Here is an 18,763-nt window from a genome sequence, read left to right as displayed (position 1 = left end):
GAAGTGTCTCGATGGACTCGGGGAAGAAGATGACTTTTGATTATATTTGTATATTTGATTATTTAATTATTTTATATTATTATTGGGTAATGGCTAAGATATGTTATATTGTTTATGTAACTATGTAATGTTACATTTATAATATTCTTTAATTAAATTTATAATATTTTTTTAACTATATATATATTGCGGATTCATGAATTTTTACAGATTGACAGAAGTAAATCCATATCCAATCCATCAACTGCGGATTTTTAAATTTTCAATCCATATCTAATTCACGGATCCACGGATCAGATTTATATGGATCGAATTTTCACAAATCAGATAAATTGAGCAGATCGAATCGGATTCTGAACACCCGTACTGGAACTCACTGTTCACAATTTCCTAATGAATAAAATAAATATAAAGGACTCGTGCGTGCACTGCCTTTCACTTCCCTCCTGTTTTTGTCACTCGCCTCTTTCTCATCCCGCCACTTGTTCCCCCCACTACACCCACAAAACATCACCGTTTCATTCTCACTCCTTCTTCACACCCCTCTCCTTTTCCCCACGTTCCTTCGTTTCATATCAGGTCTGCTTACGTTGCAATTGTGGTATCATACCACAGTTTTTGTGTTTATGGAACGAAGCCGTTGGGTGCTTCTCATTCAATCTAACGGCTGAAATTAATTATTACATAATTGATCAAGCTACTTGCAACCGTTGTGGCCAGTTGGAGTTCTTGTGCCGATCGAATAACTTAAACCCTCAATTCAATTCTCCGAATTCGCAAACCTAGTCTCTGTTTTTCGTTTTGATTGCTGCCAAATCTGCTGCTGCAAATACTTCCGTCCTTTGAGAGTTCATTTGCAACTGATTATGTTGTTATCGTTGCCCTTTTTTATTTTCTTGTTTTTCATCTGAGTCATTCATTTTTTTCTCGATTTCTTATTGGGTTTTGCCTTGTCCGCGGCTTTATTGCTCTCTCTCAATCTTGCTCTTTCTCGCCTGCTTTTTATCCGTTTGTTCTTCGTCTGTTCTTCCTCAATTAAGCTTGCTAATTCTTCCAAAATCTTGAGGCCGCCTCTGCCTGTGTTTTGGTCAATTAGGTCAAGGCCCAAGCTAGAAAAGAGGGGTAATTCGGGTTGCTGGGTGCAAGTTTACAGCAAGGGCGACGTTTATAAAGATAGGTATCAAAAGGGGAAATATTCTGGGAGTGGTGTGTATTATCTAAGTGGCAGATATGAGGGTGGTTGGAGTTACTGGCAAATATGATGGGTACGGAGTCGAGACTTGGGCCAGAGGGAGCTGATATAGGGGCTAATATGGGCAAGATCTTAGGCACGGATTTGGGGTTTATAAGTTTTATACCACAGATGCTTATGCAGGTGAGTGGTCTAATGGGCAAAGTCATGGATGTGGAGTTCATACTTGTGAGGATGGGAGTCGATATGTTGGCGAATTTAAGTGGGGGGTCAAGCACGACCTTGGCCATTGCCATTTCAGGTAATGTTTTTCCCCTTATGGATTTAGTTTTATTAATTAATTGGGATGTCTCGTGTTAAGGTTTATAAAGTTTTTGTGATTGGATTGCGCTATTTGTTGTCAGAGTTGGGGACCGATGACCTTTGAATTTGCATTGGTTTCCATGGTTATTGATCTACTTTTCTGGTTTTTACTTCGATTTTGAGGACATTGTTAATTGCATTCAATTGAATTAACGAAGTGGTACTTGCATAGATGAGGAAAGATGAGGCATTTATCTATTAGAATATGGTCAATAAGGATTATAGTGTGAGCCATGTAGTTTTGATCTATGAAGTCTGCTCTTTATATCATTTGATTTCATCACCATGAGTTTACTAGTGATATTGATCATGTGATTGTGTTTCACTGGTTTCAAATTAGTGTTCTTACATTAGTACTAGATTGTTACCCCTTAGTGGATTCGCTGACATCTATTGGATGATAATGCAAGTGAGCTTAGGTTTGATGGTAATTTTATTAATCAGTGGACAAAGGTTATAGTGATCTTGAAGATGTCATTTATAAGGATAATTTGTGTTCATTTTGTTGGTTTGGATACATTGCTGAATTTTATTAGATAGTGAGTTTAATGGTAGATTGTAGTAATTGTTTGTTCTGGTTTATTTTTTTTAATGCATAGGCATATGAATCTTTTTCTTCCCATATTGATATCCAAGTTTCTTACTTAGAAATGGGGACACATATGCTAGAGTATATTTTGCGGACAAGATACATGGATTCAGCGTCTATTGTTTTGCCAATGGGCATTGGTATGGAGGAGTCTGGCATGAGGGTGTAAGACAAGGGCTTGGAATGTACACATTCAAAAATGGGAAAACCTATCTAGGCAAAATGGAATTATTGACATTCCAAGCACACAGAATACGACTCATCCTGTATCACCTATTGCAGTTTACCACTCCAAAGTACTCAATGCAATGCATGTATTTGAACCTTTTTAACCAAACTTTTATTCAATTACCACTCTACAGCTGCTAGTGCCTAAAATTTATTACAGCTTTATTGTCCCACTGTAGATGTTTTAATGTTCCTTTTGTAATATAATTAACACGTCTTCACTTTCAGCATTTTATTGATGTTAGAAAGATTAATGAAATTTAAGATAACAGTCAGAAGTTATTTTTAAATTTTTCGTTGTCTGTGAGAAAACCACACTGAGCTACACAAACTTATTAATGTCATCATAACTTTCTTCAAGTTAATTGTTGTTCGAGTGGGGATTTTTTTTCTTATTGTTATCTTGTAATCAGGAAGCACGACAAGCGGCTGAAAAAGCTAATGATGTGGCTAGGATAGATGAGAAAGTTAACAGGGCTGTAGCAGCGGCTAACAACGCAATAAATGCAGCTAGAGTTGCTGTATTTAAGGCCGTACAAAAGCAAATGCATCACAGCAACAACAAAGATAGCATCCCTCTTGCCACTCTATGATATATACCTATATGCATCTCATATAGTAATACAATTGACTAGAGTCCAGACAACTTTTAGACGATGATGATTAGTGAGTCATCGTCCTATCTTCATCACCTTTCTTTGTCGAAGGGGCCTCAAATTTTTGAAGTCCCTGCATTAATGATGCTTCTTAGAGTAAGATGGTGAAAGAGAACTATATTATATCTGTCTTTTTAAATGTTTATATGCATTCCTAGACTAATGGGGAATGGAAGGAGAGAACAGAGGTGACAACAATAGCTTGTGTGTTTAGTTAATATTTGTCTTTTTCCATCTTCTTAAGAGTTTTGTAAAGCTAAATGTAATGCAAGAGTTGGAGCGCTGGTAGAAGACCTTCGAGCCCAACCTCTGTTGTATGTGAACTCAATAGTTCTTTCAATGAAACAAATCAATGCCTTAATAGATTAAATCCAAAAGGATAATCAACTTATGCCTTTAAAGGAATTGATTTCATTTCACTAAAATACACGAACAAAATATCTGATTTCAACTGGAGCTAGTTTCTTATAAATGATTACTAATGGTGGAGATCAATTTTTATTGTGGCCCATTTAAATAATTATAGCCATGATTTTTGACACCAAAATTTTGAAGCAATAGACCATGCGGCTAATACCATAAAACTAAAAGTCCATTAAAATCTATTTAATAAAGAGATTCAAATTCAAAACTTTCTAAACCAAATATCCAAGTATAGAAATCCATTTAGACAATCTTGCCCCAGGAATTACTCCCATCACAAATAAATGAAAAAAAAAGATAGATTGGCTACAAAATTAACTCTCAATCTGCTCCTTCAGCCTCCAAATGATATTTTTCACGGTCACAGCACTAGAAATCCTGAAAAGGAACATAGGACAGAATCTAGAATCATTTAAATTGAATTATAAAAGTAAATATGACAGCCAATGAGAATGTTTCTTCAAAGTGTAAGCACCTCCAGCTTTCAACTTTGCCAGAGTCTTTGCAACCGCAGATTCCCACAACCTTCCTCTTCACAGCATACTTCCTACAGCAAGGAATATGTAAACATTTAATACATCCACAAGCAAAAGCGAACAGTCATTGAACCATGAGCATAAAAAGAAATGAAAAATGATAAAGAGCAGGAAAGAGGGGAATGTATGACCTTCCCATAGAATTCACAGAAGTACTTACTGTGTTGACTGACCTCCACCTTCTTAAGACTGGCACCATAATGAGTACTTGGAAAAGAATAATACTTATAATTCCAAGATCCCCAAGCCACACATGCAAAAAGAAACTAAAGCATCAAACTAGGGATAACAAGAAGCTAGAGAAAGACCACCACAAGGCTTTTCATAATATGCTTCCTATTATAAATTTCTATTTATATAATGCCAGTAGCAAGCTTTCTTGAATAAACATGTCAATAACCCACAATTCATGCTCAAAGCTTAATGAGATATAATATTTCTACCTGCTATTGATATAAAAATATCCCAAGGGAAAAAAAAAATCTAAGCCTATATTACCATAACATCTATACTTGAGGACACTAAACAAACCGGAAAAATGAATAAAACTAGCCTTAATACATACCATACTTTCCAACAATTTCTGCCTTCTTGGTCCTCTTTGTCTGTAAAACCTGACGGTATGAAACCATGATCAAATACATAGGTTGGAAAATTTTTAAAACAACAAAACAAGACCAAAACCAAAATCATCAGTATTAGAAAGAGAAAAATAGTGATAAAAAAAAAAGAAATTGGAAGAATCTAAAGCCTTTGACAATAAAAAATCTAATAGAGAAATATAACAAACTGGGAGTTGTTACATCAAAAAAAGAAGCATTGCAGCTGGAGAATATGAGATAAGTATTAACCAAACACATCTAAATTCTAAAAGCTCCAACAACGAATTCAAAATCTTACTGTTTTCTTATTTTCAAGTTCAAATACATTACAAATCCAGTAACAATAATTAAACAAAGAAATTAAACAATGCTTCCTGGAAAGCATTCTCCCCTTCTCTAATTCTTCCATAAAAAACATAACAAAAAATCCTAACTTCATTACCACAATTAAATCTTTCATTCAAAATTTACAATTTCTTATCAGTAGTTACCTGCTGCATCCGATCGAATGGCTAATCAACGGATCAAACAGACTTTTTTCCACCCTTTTCCCATATAATTACATTTGCCTAATTCCTAAAGTTTCGGCTCCACCCAATGTCGGTCGTTGTTGGCTGCCACAACGATATAATTGTCTTCAATTTCTCTGCCGCAATTTCAAAATTACTTCAGCCTCATACGACCGCACTTCAATTAGCAATTAATTTCATGATCTGATTTTACTATGTGTGAAACAGATTTCAAGAATTAATGGGTTTTCGCAATGAATTCGACCATGTCCTCTCAACACTGATTCAATCACCTAATTTTTAACAGTTTTGAGTTATTTAATTTTTTATTATATTTATCTACAATCTCGGTTGGCAACCGACTACTTTACTTATATTCAGGACTCATCTGAACCGTTAGATGAAAGCGCTCCAAATCCTACGGCCATTACGCATGTGGACAAAAAGTGTGGTACGTTGCAACTGTTGCAACGTAGGCGAGTACTTCATATCAAATCAAAAATTCTTTCTTTTAACATTAATAATAATAATTTTACTGAGATAAATCAATCCAAAAGGAAACTCCAAATATCTCCTCCAGCTTTTGCTTCTTCTAATTTTGATCGACTAGGACGATGTACTAAAGCTTTAATTTTTTTTCAGTTTTTTCAGTCAACGCTTTTGCTTCAAGATTTCGTTTTACCTTCCTTGAAAATTAAAGCTCACCTAATTCACACAATTTTCACTTCATTTTTTCTTAACTTTGTACCCAGATTTGCTGCTAAGCATGACTCTGGTTAAAAGTTTTTATTCTTTATATTTTTCTGTGGAGCTAAGCATGATTCTGGTTACAGCTTTATATTATTTCACTAAATTGATCTGGGTACATTATGGCATGGTTCATTTGACCAAATTTTGTTGTTACTTGAACTGATGAACACGAATTTCAAAGTGAATACGTGTGTTTGATTGATTGGATTTTGTAAGATTCCTTTGTAGAAGTATTTTAATCCCACGAACAGCATGATTCAACAAATAGCTTTGGGAATGGTATTGATTCTATTCTTGTTTGTTTATTCATATAAGAACTTTGATGCAACCTTCAGATTTTTTTTGAACCATGTAGTTATATATTTGGATTAGTTTATAGCACATCTGTTGCGGAAACACAGGTTGAGCAATTACTAATATTGCAACTACAGGAGAAATATAAATGTAGTGTTAAACAAATGTAAAGAAAAATAGGACACAATAATTTACGTGGTTCGGCTTAATGTTTACGTCCACAAGTAAAAACTAGAAGATAATTTTAGTAACAAATTGAATTTACAAAAGTGAGAAAAACTCACAAAACCCACAACCCCAAAACACCCACATGGAACCTCACTAGAACACTCAAGTGGAAGCTCTCTCAAATTCTCTCAAAGAACTCACTTGCAATTGCTCTCTATTTCTCTCAAATCGAAATTTGTCTTCAAATTTGCTTCTCCAAAATTGAATGCATGCATGGCAACAACCTGTCAAATATTTGTGCCACCAACCTCCAATTTGTCAAGAAAAAACGTGTGAAAATAAGCTTTGTGGGCTGACTTTTCAACAACATCAACCGTTGATTGTTGCATTTAGATATTTTTTGTTACTTCCGCTCTTAATTGCTTATTTTATGTTAGTTAAAGAGCAAACATTATACAAGTTCTTGATTGATTAGTGCTCCTTCGTATAACGGGTTCGTGACTGTTGTTCACTTTCTTATTTGACTTTGTTTATGCAGTTCTTGTAGCGAGATTGTGTCATTTGAATATTCAGATACTTCTGTAGCTGATGGCTTCGCCAGATATTGAGTCTCCCTAGCTTTGTGCCGCTGGTGAATCCTTCTGTGGGTCGTTTAATATACACGTGGAGGAGGGGAATGCAGCCGATATTTTACATGTGCTGGAAGTTCCCACCTCTTCTGTACCCTAAAACTGTAGTATACCCAAGCCACCCCCTCTCCCTATTAAACCCTGTACAAAAAGCAAATATCCCAGTAGATTTTTACATTGTAGTTTTGTTCCAAAGGAAACAAAGGATGTATGGGATAAGCTTTTCAAGGAAGGAAATGGTGCAGATGTCTATGCTGTTACCGAGGACAAATCCTGTATCCCAGTTCATTCCAGTATACTGGTTAGTTTATTGAACTTTACCTTACTTCTCTGTTAAAGTAGAGCTACACCGGGTTTTCTCAATGACAATTGCTTTAGTACTGTAAAGTAATTTCACTTCGGAGATGACCTTATGAATGTTAAATAGACGGTCCAGTGGCTAAGTTAGCAATTTTTGAACCTGCTTGAAGAGTTGGCATCTATTCAACATAAATATACAGTGTTTGGAATTACTCTGTTTATAAATGGATAGAAGAAATCCTGGGACCATTAATATTCAATTTCGATGTGAGAAAATTCCTGAAGTTAGAACTGTTATTTGTGCAGAGTATTGCCTCACCTGTGCTGGGGAATATTCTGCAGCAATCAAAGGTAAACAATGATTTCATATATATCAAAATTCCTGGGGTGCCTCATGAAGCTGTCTATGCATTCGTTCGTTTTCTCTATTCCTCCTGGTATGTATAAAAGACTACGTCCAATCAGAGTTTTGATTTTAAATATATTTTAGTTTGAAGAGCATACGGGGCAGTGATGAACACATTTGACGAGTTGGAATGGGGGATACGTTCAAGAGTTTTGTAACTAAACTGTTGCAGCTCAAAACTAACTGACTTTTTTCTTTTCACTTGATTAAATTCATGACAATATAAGAAAAGTTTTAGTGTACGAGCTTTAGTATAATTTTTCAAATAAAGCTTATTTTACTCTAGTTTTGTTAGTTGAGCTTTTACAAGTAAAATTTTTAAATAAAAAAGAATTAATTATTTGATTGTGAACAAAAGCTTTTATTAAAAATTATTACTTTAATAGGCAATTTCTTTTAAAATTATGTTATGAAATAAATGAAATAAAATTATCAAATAAGTAAATGATATTTTTAAAATTTTAACATTTTAAAAAGCTTTTCAACCTTTACTTTAAAAATTTCAGAATTTGAACTTTTGTTTGTAAAGGTAAAATAACTTAGTTAATCCTCAAAAACTCTACTAAAAAATTAACTAGCAACAATAATAAATTTAAAAGAGATTATGAAATTAAATAAATACTTATGATCATTGCATAAGCGATGCTAAACAAAGACTAAAAAATAAAAAAGAAATAATGAAAACGCAACAGATCAGCTTAGGGGGGACAAAATGAGTTTTACCTTCATTAAATACAAGAAATTTTTAAAAAAAAATCAGAAGCTCCACGCAGGGAGCAAGAAAAGTAGAGAACCAAAAGTTAACATAAATAATAGTTTAAAAAGCCATTAGCATCTCTAGAAAGAAAAAGTGAAGCTTATGCAAGAGGTGAAGACCACAAGCGAAAGAAAAGGTAAAGCATCTACATGAGGTAAAGATCACCAAATAAAGTCTGTACAATGAAGCTCAGGATTAACAATGACAATCTTGAGCAGTAATGCAACATCAAAAGAATTTATTCGGTTGGAATCAGAGAATGAATGTGATAATATTTGCTCCACGATTTCTTTCCACCGATTGACCATCGAGGCATATCAAGCAAGAATGTGTTGTTGTATTTGGAATATGCAGCTCACTTTTCAGCTCACTTTGCAATTGGACTGTATGCGCAAGCACGTATGGATTTGTCATTGTTTCTCCACGTATATAATATTCTTTTGGTGCCATTCTGAGGAATATCATTATGTAACACGTTCCGTTGGCTTATGAAAGCTTTCTAATTAATACACAATGATCTTTAAAACAGAGTAAGCCATGTTTCTTTTTTCTTTTTTTTTTTTCAGTTGACTTTGCGGAGCTTGCTTACACAATGAAGATCACAGAAAAACCCGACGTGTACAGTTTCGGAGTGTTACACTGGAAGTGATCAAGGGGATCCAAGAGATTTTCTTTCCTCAGTTTCGTCTTCATCTCCCAATATGAACATGCACGAGAGGCTGCTCTGCTATATCTATTGGTTTTTGCTAGACTAGTCATTATTATTTGAGTTTTAAATATATGCCTTCATTACTCATTGTTGCACAAGCTAATCGTACACATCATGCTATGTAGGCCTCAATTCGCAACAAAAGAATGTTAGTTGAAGACACACAACACAAAATAGAAAAATTTAGTTCGCAGGGCCACAAAAGACTAGCTACGTTTTTGTCCCAAAAAAAAAAAAAGAAAAAGAAAAGAAATAAGAAATAAACTGTTTGTACGGCCTCTGTAAACCAACTGCTTCCATGCCCCAATTTCGAAACTACCATTGATATAGAGCCATTATTCCATCTCTCGCCTAAAGCTTCGGGAGATAATGCTCAAAAATCTCCTTATCGCCATAGTTTTGCTACAAAAGCCAATAGAATTAACGATCCTTATAAATTATGAATTACATTCTAATCTAGTTGCATTATTTTGGATTAAAAAAAAAATCTTGCTTTGATCATCATACCGATTGGAAATATCAAACTCTAAGGCTCGTCATTAATTTGGACAAAATTTTAATTACATCTCAACTTCGTTAATAGAAGTACTTATCGTTGAAATATAATTAAAGTAGCAAGAGGCCATTTGAAGTGTAAAAGGAAAAGGAGAGAGAAGGTGTTAGAGTGCAATTTATGCACTAGTTTTGCATTGTTTACTTCCCTTAATATTGATGTTTTGCACTTAATAATAGTGATTTACTTGTGTTTTACTTTTGTAGGTGCAATTCTATTGATTAGTGATAAAATTGAGCTATAAGATGATGTTAAGGATGATTGTTCTCTTGGAGAAATTATGAGCAGCAGAAGAACTTTGTTGATAAGGCGTGGGCGCATGCTGTCAACTGCGAACCTGCAATTTTTAGTTTAACATATTTTATATTTTTGATTATTTTTGTAATTACAAATTTAATATTTTAGATATTAGTATTTTATTTTAAATAGAACTCTAAAAGAGAAGAGAGAGAGAGTATTTAAGGGAGGAATCTATTGTGAAAAAAATGGGGATTTGGATTGGAGGAAAAGAAATAAACCCTAGATCTAATTTTTCTCTTCTCTCTATGAAGAACTAAACTTATTTTTCTGGTTGAAGGATAATGAAGTTTTGATTCATCACTACTGTGAGATCTTTCTTATGTTTTAATTGTTTTATTACTTTTTGGGTATTTGTTTATTCTCTGAATTAGTTTCATGATTATGTTTGTTAATTAGGTAATTGGCCACTATTTAATTATCAACTTAATCTATTGTCAATTAAAGGATTCATCGTATGAAGATTTTAATGTTTGTGACAAATAACATAGCAGTGAGTTGTGTTATGAGAATAAACAATCTAATTTAAATGAATCATCATATGTGTTGATTAGGATTTGGGTCTCTCTGGTTTTTCAAGCTGTCAATTGATTAAATCCTATGATCGTATCTAGGGTTGTCTATTGATTAGGGAAATATCCAACGGTCGTACCTTGGTTATCGACTAGTTAAGGAGAGATTGGCTATTAGAGGGTCTCAATAGCTATAACCGGTCTATTCATAAGTAATAATAATCTATATTTGAATCAATGATCAGTAGTCGAATCAAGCTGAGTTAATTCCTTCAACTAGAGCTTTTTCCAATTTGAATTACAACTTTAATTTGCATTCTTATTATTTTAATTTGATTTTTATTATTGTCAACAATTCCCCCATTTTATGTTTTACATTTTAAAAGGATTTAAATAATTACCGATCTCTGTGGATACGACCCTGCTCAATCACTATATACAATTTATTTAGAGTAGGAATTTATTTTTGTTGGCTTCGACAACCATCAAATTTTGGTGCCGTTGCCGGGGATTGGTGTCATTTATTTAATCCTTTTTACATTTTACTTGGTGTATGGTTCGTTCTTCTCGTACAGGTGTTTGATCCTGAAATTGAGAAGACAGCTCACCAGTTGAGACAGCAGACGAAGTGAGCTAAGCAACGATCATTGTCGCCTTTGCTTTCTGAAATAGATACGGTGCCTAATTTAGTTGAATCATCTAGCGATTCAGAAGAACAAGTGATAGCCAAAAGAAAATTTTTGATAAGGCGTGCCCACGTCTTAACCAATAAGTACTTCTGTGATTTTTAAAGTAAAATGGTTTTAAGGCGTGCCCACGTGCTTATTAGAAAAGTACTTCTGAAATTCTTTGTGTCTCAAAGTGATTCATCACTAAAAAAAAAAAACTTTTATTTATTTATTTTTTCCTTCCTTCTTTTCTTTCTTTTATATATATATATATATATATATATATATATATATATATATATATATATATATATTTATTTATTTAAAAAAAACAAAAAAAAACAAAAATCAAAAATCAAAAATCACTGTTCACAAATCCCTAATTAAAAAAAAAATCATTGTTGATTATCTTTTTAACCCGCAGCAACCTGCAGCCGCAGCCCGCGTAGCAGCAGCAACCGTGCGAGAGCAGCAGCACTAGCGCGCAACGCAAGCTCCAGCCGAGCAGCAACGCAACGCAACCAGCCTACGCCTTGTATTCCAGCCGGGTAAATCGAAATCCGTGAGTGCAATCATTGTAACAATGCCGAAGAGGAAAGCATCTACTTCCAAGTCATCTAAAAAGACACCCGTCGCAAATAAATCTAAGATTGCCGCTCCCACTACGGTTCCATGGAACACAATTTCATATTCACGCCAAGCCGTGAGACAAAGATCGAAGCATGGAAAAGGCATGAGTGTTTTGCCACTTGCGGAATCCAATCTCGGAGGGTGCCTCGCATTCGCGAGTCAACAAGAGAAAGAGAGGTACAAAGATATTTCCACGCGCAAAATACTTCCAGCTAAGTATATTCATTACCCGACTCTTGAAAAATTAAATGTTAAGGATAATTTTGATTCTTTGATAGATAAGATTGGGTTGCGTAAATTTGTTGATGTTGATTGTTTGGGTTATGTTGAGTTGATTAGGGAGTTTTATGCTACTTTTCAATTTAATATGCCGAATGATTTTACTTTGCATACCCCGGATGTCATCAAGTTTAGGTTAATGGGACGAAATTTTTCACACTCTATCACAGATTTTAACCTAGCTTTAGGATTCATTGATGATGATTATTCTTCTAGTGATGCATATTTAGGAACAACTTGTGACTTTAGCGAAAATTTTGAGCCTTATGGTCTTTGGCGTAATTTATCTGTTGATCACAATGCCTATGACCCGAGTAAATCAAAGAGTTCTTTCTTACGTGATCCTGTTTTGAAATGTGTGTATCGATTCTTAGCATATAATTTTTTAGGCAAGAAAGATCACTCAGGAGTTTTCTCTAAAACTGAATTTTATTTTATCTGGTGCATGTTAAATGATGTGAGGCCTAATTTAGGTTTTTGGTTAGCGGAACAATTTCAAAGTGTGCTTAAACGGTATAGGACTTTATTTCTTAGTCTATACATTACTCTGTTAGCTATAAACCTATGTGTGCTTGATCCCAACAATAATGTTTTGCATCCTGCTTGCAAAAAGGAATTTTTGGATATGTCTGTGTTTGAAAGAACAGGTGTGGTCGAATTCAAGGAGAAGAGATTTCAGTTTACTGAACCAGGACCCACTCAACTTCTGGAGAAGCTTTACGCTAGGAGTGGTGCTACCTCTGATGACGAGTTAGACGACGACACTGCTGCCCCGCCAACTATTCCTTCTACATCCGCACCACCTTTGAGCATTCAGTTAGAGAAAATGGAGCACAAGCTGAACATGGAGCAGAATTTGGCCGCATACTTCGAGAGTGTGGGATTTACCCCACCATTTTCGCCAAGCCCATAGACGTTATGTGGATCAAAGCCCACAATTCAGGGAAGTTTCTTTTTGCCTTTAATCTTTTATCCTTACGCTTTAATTTTTATGTGAGCTTTGATTACCTTACATTAGGGACAATGTAAGTTCTTGGTGTGGGGGAGGGATTTTTGCATTATTGATGCCTGGAATTATTATTTTCACTCTACTCATCCTTAAATGATTTTTGAGTTAGTATGCTTCATATATTATTAATTTTCTTTTCCTTTCTCTCTCACTACTCTTTTCCCATCTATCTCAAATTATTCACATCTATTTTTTTTTCTATCATATTCTTTCATCACTCACATTTTATCTTTCAATTTTTTTTTACTACATACATCTTTCTCGCTTATTATCTTTTTTATCTTTCCTTTTATATCTCACTCATACATTCTTCTCATTCTACACCACTATTGATGGTTGATTCATTTGAAGAGTGTACATGATTTGATGGCAAATTTACCAACTTTGTGAGGATTTGAGCCTATGAGCAACCACTTTGCTCTAATTATTTTTGTAATGTGAATATCAATCCTAATTTGTTTATTCTAGAACTTGCTTTATTATGCATGTTGAAGCCACATTATGAGATTTTATGCATTAAAATGATAAAGGCAAACCATTTACCATTTTTCTATTCTCGCATTTTCCTTTTTCTCTACCCGAAGACCTTTATTTGCTACCTTTGTTTGAGCCTTAACCATTACCCATCTAATTCTCTTCGTCTACTTAACCATTTTTCTTCTTTTTGAGCCTCAATTTAAGGAGATTTTTGGACTCATTGTGTGGATATATTTTGTTGCTTTTTCTACCTTGTATTGAAGTTTCTCAATTAGATCAACAAGCATTATGCTTGAATTAAATTGTGCAAGGTTCATTTCTTTTGTTTGATTCAAAAAAAAAAACAAAAAAAAGAAAAAAACAAAAAAAAGGAAAAAAAAAGAAAAAAAATCGAAAAAAAAATGTTTACATTCTTGGTGACTTGAGTAGAAATAAGCATTTTGATATCATAAGTTCATTCAATGAGTTCATTATTCTCATTTTGATCTCTTTTTCTTTCATAGACCTTTCTTTTTCATTTAACCTATTTAACCCCATTACAACCTTTTTAAGACCCTCAGATTTTTGCATTTTATTCATGTTTTGTGGATTGAGATGTGATATAATAGCAAGTTTATGGTAATAGCATTCTTTGATTTGATTTGAGTGCATAAATGATACCCTAAACACTTTGAATGCATGGAGTGAAGTTATTGAGAGGGCTATTAAATCTTGTTGCACTTGAATTTTGAATGGATCTTCTTGGTGGTTGAATGTTCTTATTCTATCTTATGAAATTCTATGCTTTAAAATCCTCATCTCTCGAATGTTGATCGACTTAATTTCTTGAGGTATGCTTGCTTAAAATTGTTTTTGGATGAGTTGAGATTGGAATTGAGTGGAGATTTGGGATTAGTCTTGAGTTATATGCTTAAGGACAAGCATCATCTTGGTGTGGGAGAATTTGTTAGAGTGCAATTTATGCACTAGTTTTGCATTGTTTACTTCCCTTAACATTGATGTTTTGCACTTAATAATAGTGATTTACTTGTGTTTTACTTTTGTAGGTGCAATTCTATTGATTAGTGATAAAATTGATCTATAAGATGATGTTTAAGGATGATTGTTCTCTTGGAGAAATTATGAGCGGCAGAAGAACTTTGTTGATAAGGCGTGGGCGCGTGCTGTCAACTGCGGACCTGCAATTTTTAGTTTAACGTATTTTATATTTTTGATTATTTTTGTAATTACGAATTTAATATTTTAGATATTAGTATTTTATTTTAAATAGAACTCTAAAAGAGAAGAGAGAGAGAGTATTTAAGGGAGGAATCTATTGTGAAAAAAAGGGGGATTTGGATTGGAGGAAAAGAAAGAAACCCTAGATCTAATTTTTCTTTTCTCTCAATGAAGAACTAAACTTATTTTTCTGGTTGAAGGATAATGAAGCTTTGATTCATCACTACTGTGAGATCTTTCTTATGTTTTAATTATTTTATTACTTTTTGGGTATTTGTTTATTCTCTGAATTAGTTTCATGATTATGTTTGTTAATTAGGTAATTGGCCACTATTTAATTATCAACTTAATCTATTGTCAATTAAAGGATTCATCGTATGAAGATTTTAATGTTTGTGACAAATAACATAGCAGTGAGTTGTGTTATGAGAATAAACAATCTAATTTAAATGAATCATCATATGTGTTGATTAGGATTTGGGTCTCTCTGGTTTTTCAAGCTGTCAATTGATTAAATCCTATGATCGTATCTAGGGTTGTCTATTGATTAGGGAAATATCCAACGGTCGTACCTTGGTTATCGACTAGTTAAGGAGAGATTGGCTATTAGAGGGTCTCAATAGCTATAACCGGTCTATTCATAAGTAATAATAATCTATATTTGAATCAATGATCAGTAGTCGAATCAAGCTGAGTTAATTCCTTCAACTAGAGCTTTCTCCAATTTGAATTACAACTTTAATTTGCATTCTTATTATTTTAATTTGATTTTTATTATTGTCAACAATTCCCCCATTTTATGTTTTACATTTTAAAAGGATTTAAATAATTATCGATCTCTGTGGACACGACCCTGCTCAATCACTATACACAATTTATTTAGAGTAGGAATTTATTTTTGTTGGCTTCGACAACCATCAGAAGGGTAGCTATAGATGGATAAGATATGGGTCAGAAGGAGTCAACATTTGATAAAACCTTTTGGGATTGTATCTAACAACATTTTTTTTCTCGGTTGGATCTCAGTGTTTATACAAAAGCAAAGATTTGGATGACTAAAATGTGACGCTATACTTATAAAGTAGAGAGATAGAGTTTATCACCAGTGTAACGTATACATGGTCTTTACACAATTCACCATGTGACAGTGAGATGATGATAAGGTAAATTATCAATTAACAACATGACAGTTTGTAGTAATGTTAGATCATATGATATGCTTATTGAGTTAATGGTCATGTTCGGTCCAATTGAATAAGTCTAAAGTAGTAGTAAAGTTGAATAAGCCTAAGTTAGTTGAGATATTATCAACTTAGTTTTTCAAGTATCCAGTTCTTGATTTGTTGAGATTATCTTGTTTCATTCCTGTTTCTCTTTTGTCTGGCTTGTATAAATAAGCCATTGTTGAATAATGAAGGCCTGAATCATTTTATCAAAGAAATACTTGTGTTACATCTTGGAGGGATTGGCTTCCTCGAATTGGCCAACTGTTAACGTTATCAAGTGTAAGGGCAAGATAGGAAGAGACAAGCAGAATAAAAATAGCTTGCCTGTACCATCACATGTGGTGAGCACATGTGAGGAGATGGAATGGGGCATATGTATGTTGAAGAGTTTCGTAACCAAAATTTTTGGGCTAAAAAACGACTGACTTTTTCATTTTTACTTGATGAAAACCGCGATAAACGAGAAGAACTTTTAGCGGGGGACAAAATGAGTTTTACGGCTCATTCAATACAAGAAACTAAAATATTGAAAAGCTTCACACAGGAAGCAGGAAAAGTAAGGAACCAAAAGTTAACAGAAACAATAGTCTGAAAAGCCAATAGCATCTCTAGAAAGAAAAGGCAAAGCTTCTACAAGAGGCGAAGACCACAAGTGAAAGAAAAGGTAAGGTATCTGCAAGAGGTGAGATTTGCAAGACAGTTTGTGTAATCTTATTATTCTCTGTGAAAGTGTGAGTGAGTCTATAACTCATTTTCGACAAAATATAATGACAATTAAGCTAAATAATTACGAATAATCCAAAGGGGTTGGAGGGTAAAATTGAAGGTGAACTGCCATTGAATAGTCAGAATCAATCACTAAAACAATTGCCATAACCTCAGCATAGTAATAATTAAAAAATAATTTCATGCGCATGTACAAAGAGGTGAACCCCCTCAAATGTAAACTTGAAAGTGTTTGCCACTGGATTAAATAATGGACAATTAATAGTTATTGTTAATGTTAAATTAAATGTTAAGAGAAAGGAATAGATTGGAAAAAAAAATTAAAAAATTAAGGATAATTTATAATTAATGCGGTCCTTGTCATTTAAGGAAAAATCAAGTAAGCCGTCAATAATTAATACTATTTTTCAAATAAGTTCTCTAGCCGTGTTTGACCATCCACCGTACTACAAAGTAAGCGAAAAAATCGACTTCTTTTTTTTTATTAAATAAGGGCTCACGAAGAGTTAATGCAACACTAAACGAGAGTGTGCAATCCCATAAGCATCATTACAAAGTAAATAAAAAATAGCAGGAGGAGGAAAAAGAAGAACATGCAAGCCTATGGGTGTAGTTAGGCTATAGGAAGCAAGGAAGTCCGCAGCACTATTTGCCTCTTTGTACACATGCTCCATGTGCACGATCTAGTCACGTGCTAATAATTCCCGAACAGCTTTGACAAGAATTGCATTTTCGTTGGCTGAAGGATGAGCCCTTTCCAAAAAATGCACTATGCTCTTATTATCCACTTCCAATTGAAGACGTCTAAAGCCATGATCCCAAGCCACTCTCAAGCCATGCAAAAGACCCCAAAGCTCAGCCGAGAGAACTGAACACATTCCAAGGTTAACAGTGAAGCCCATGAGCCAATTTCCATTGGAGTCTCAAATCAATCCACTAGCCCCAGCATATCCAGACCCCTTCCTGGCACCATCCGTATTTAACCTGTCACACGGCCAAATAGGAGCTTTCCACCTGATAAGTGTCTCCACTCGCTATTGTTTCCCAAGCAAAGGTTGGTGAATACAACGTAAAATCTTATGCGTTCGAGCCTTTATGTCTGTGGCTATAAAGCCACTCTCCCACGAGCCATGATTAAAGAGAACGTCATTCCTCCAAAACCATAATCTCCACACCGCTACTCCAAAACATACTCTCCAATACTCCTGAGATTCATCAAATTCATCTGTAGCCAATCAGTAAGAGAGCAAAGAAAAAAGCTAGGGGGATGATGGGTAGGCAAGAGATAAGACCATACCCTCCTAGCCATAACACAGTCGCGGAGAGTATGAAGAATATCCTCAACCGGCCCTCCACATCTATCACATTGAGTAGAAACAACCAAATGTCTCCTATGAAATTCCTTCCTCGTTTTCAACCGACCATGCAAGAGGAGCCAAAGAAAAACACGGATGCTATGGGGGCCCTTCCAACTCCAAGCCAAACGCCAAAAATTACGATCTGCATTGATAACAGGATCATCTAAAAGCTCATAAGCAGATTTTACAGAGAAAATTCCATTAGAGGAAACTCCCCAAAAGTAACTGTTAGCTCCGTGAGAAACTTTGGGAAGATGAATTGAAGCACTCTTTAAAAGGATATTATTAGGTAACAAGTGGCTAAACAAAGACCAATTCTAGTTTTTAGTTTCATCAACAAAATCAGCTACTCGCTTAAGTAACGTATTTGGAATTCGTTGTGTCACAAAGTCAGCCAAAGGGCTCGAAGTTGTCACCCAAGAATCCCACCAAAACCTAACCTTCTTCCAATCGCCAATGTTCCACCGCATTCCCACTCGAGTTTTCTCCCAAATGTTTCCCATTGCTTTCCAAAAATGAGACCCATATCGAGTAGGCAGGTTTGTAAGAACCTCATCCAATTTAATCCCATACTTAGTTAGCAATACTTGATTACTAAGCTCGGTTGGTTCAGTGATTAACTGCCAAGTGTTCTTCATAAGGAGGGCATGATTCATGATATTCAGCTTCTTGAAACCGTGGCCCCCTTTGCATTTTGGA

At 34.5% G+C, this 18,763-nt stretch overlaps 1 long non-coding RNA gene and 1 pseudogene across 1 annotated transcript; one reads left to right on the top strand and one right to left on the bottom strand.

Annotated features, from left to right (window-relative positions):
* Nucleotides 1-911: 911 nt before the first annotated feature.
* LOC127898682 (phosphatidylinositol 4-phosphate 5-kinase 7-like) lies at nt 912-2,513 on the top strand (annotated as a pseudogene).
* A 1,086-nt stretch (nt 2,514-3,599) lies between these two features.
* Nucleotides 3,600-5,541, bottom strand: LOC127901399 (uncharacterized). The gene is made up of 2 exons (XR_008053544.1): nt 5,081-5,541; nt 3,600-4,601 (listed from the first exon to the last, which is right to left on the bottom strand). It is a non-coding gene; the product is annotated as an uncharacterized LOC127901399 (long non-coding RNA).
* Between the last annotated feature and the right edge of the window lie 13,222 nt (nt 5,542-18,763).

This window comes from Citrus sinensis, chromosome 3, assembly GCF_022201045.2.
Source record: "Citrus sinensis cultivar Valencia sweet orange chromosome 3, DVS_A1.0, whole genome shotgun sequence".
NCBI classification, from domain to species: domain Eukaryota; kingdom Viridiplantae; phylum Streptophyta; class Magnoliopsida; order Sapindales; family Rutaceae; genus Citrus; species Citrus sinensis.
This window is presented reverse-complemented; position numbering and strand designations above follow the sequence as displayed.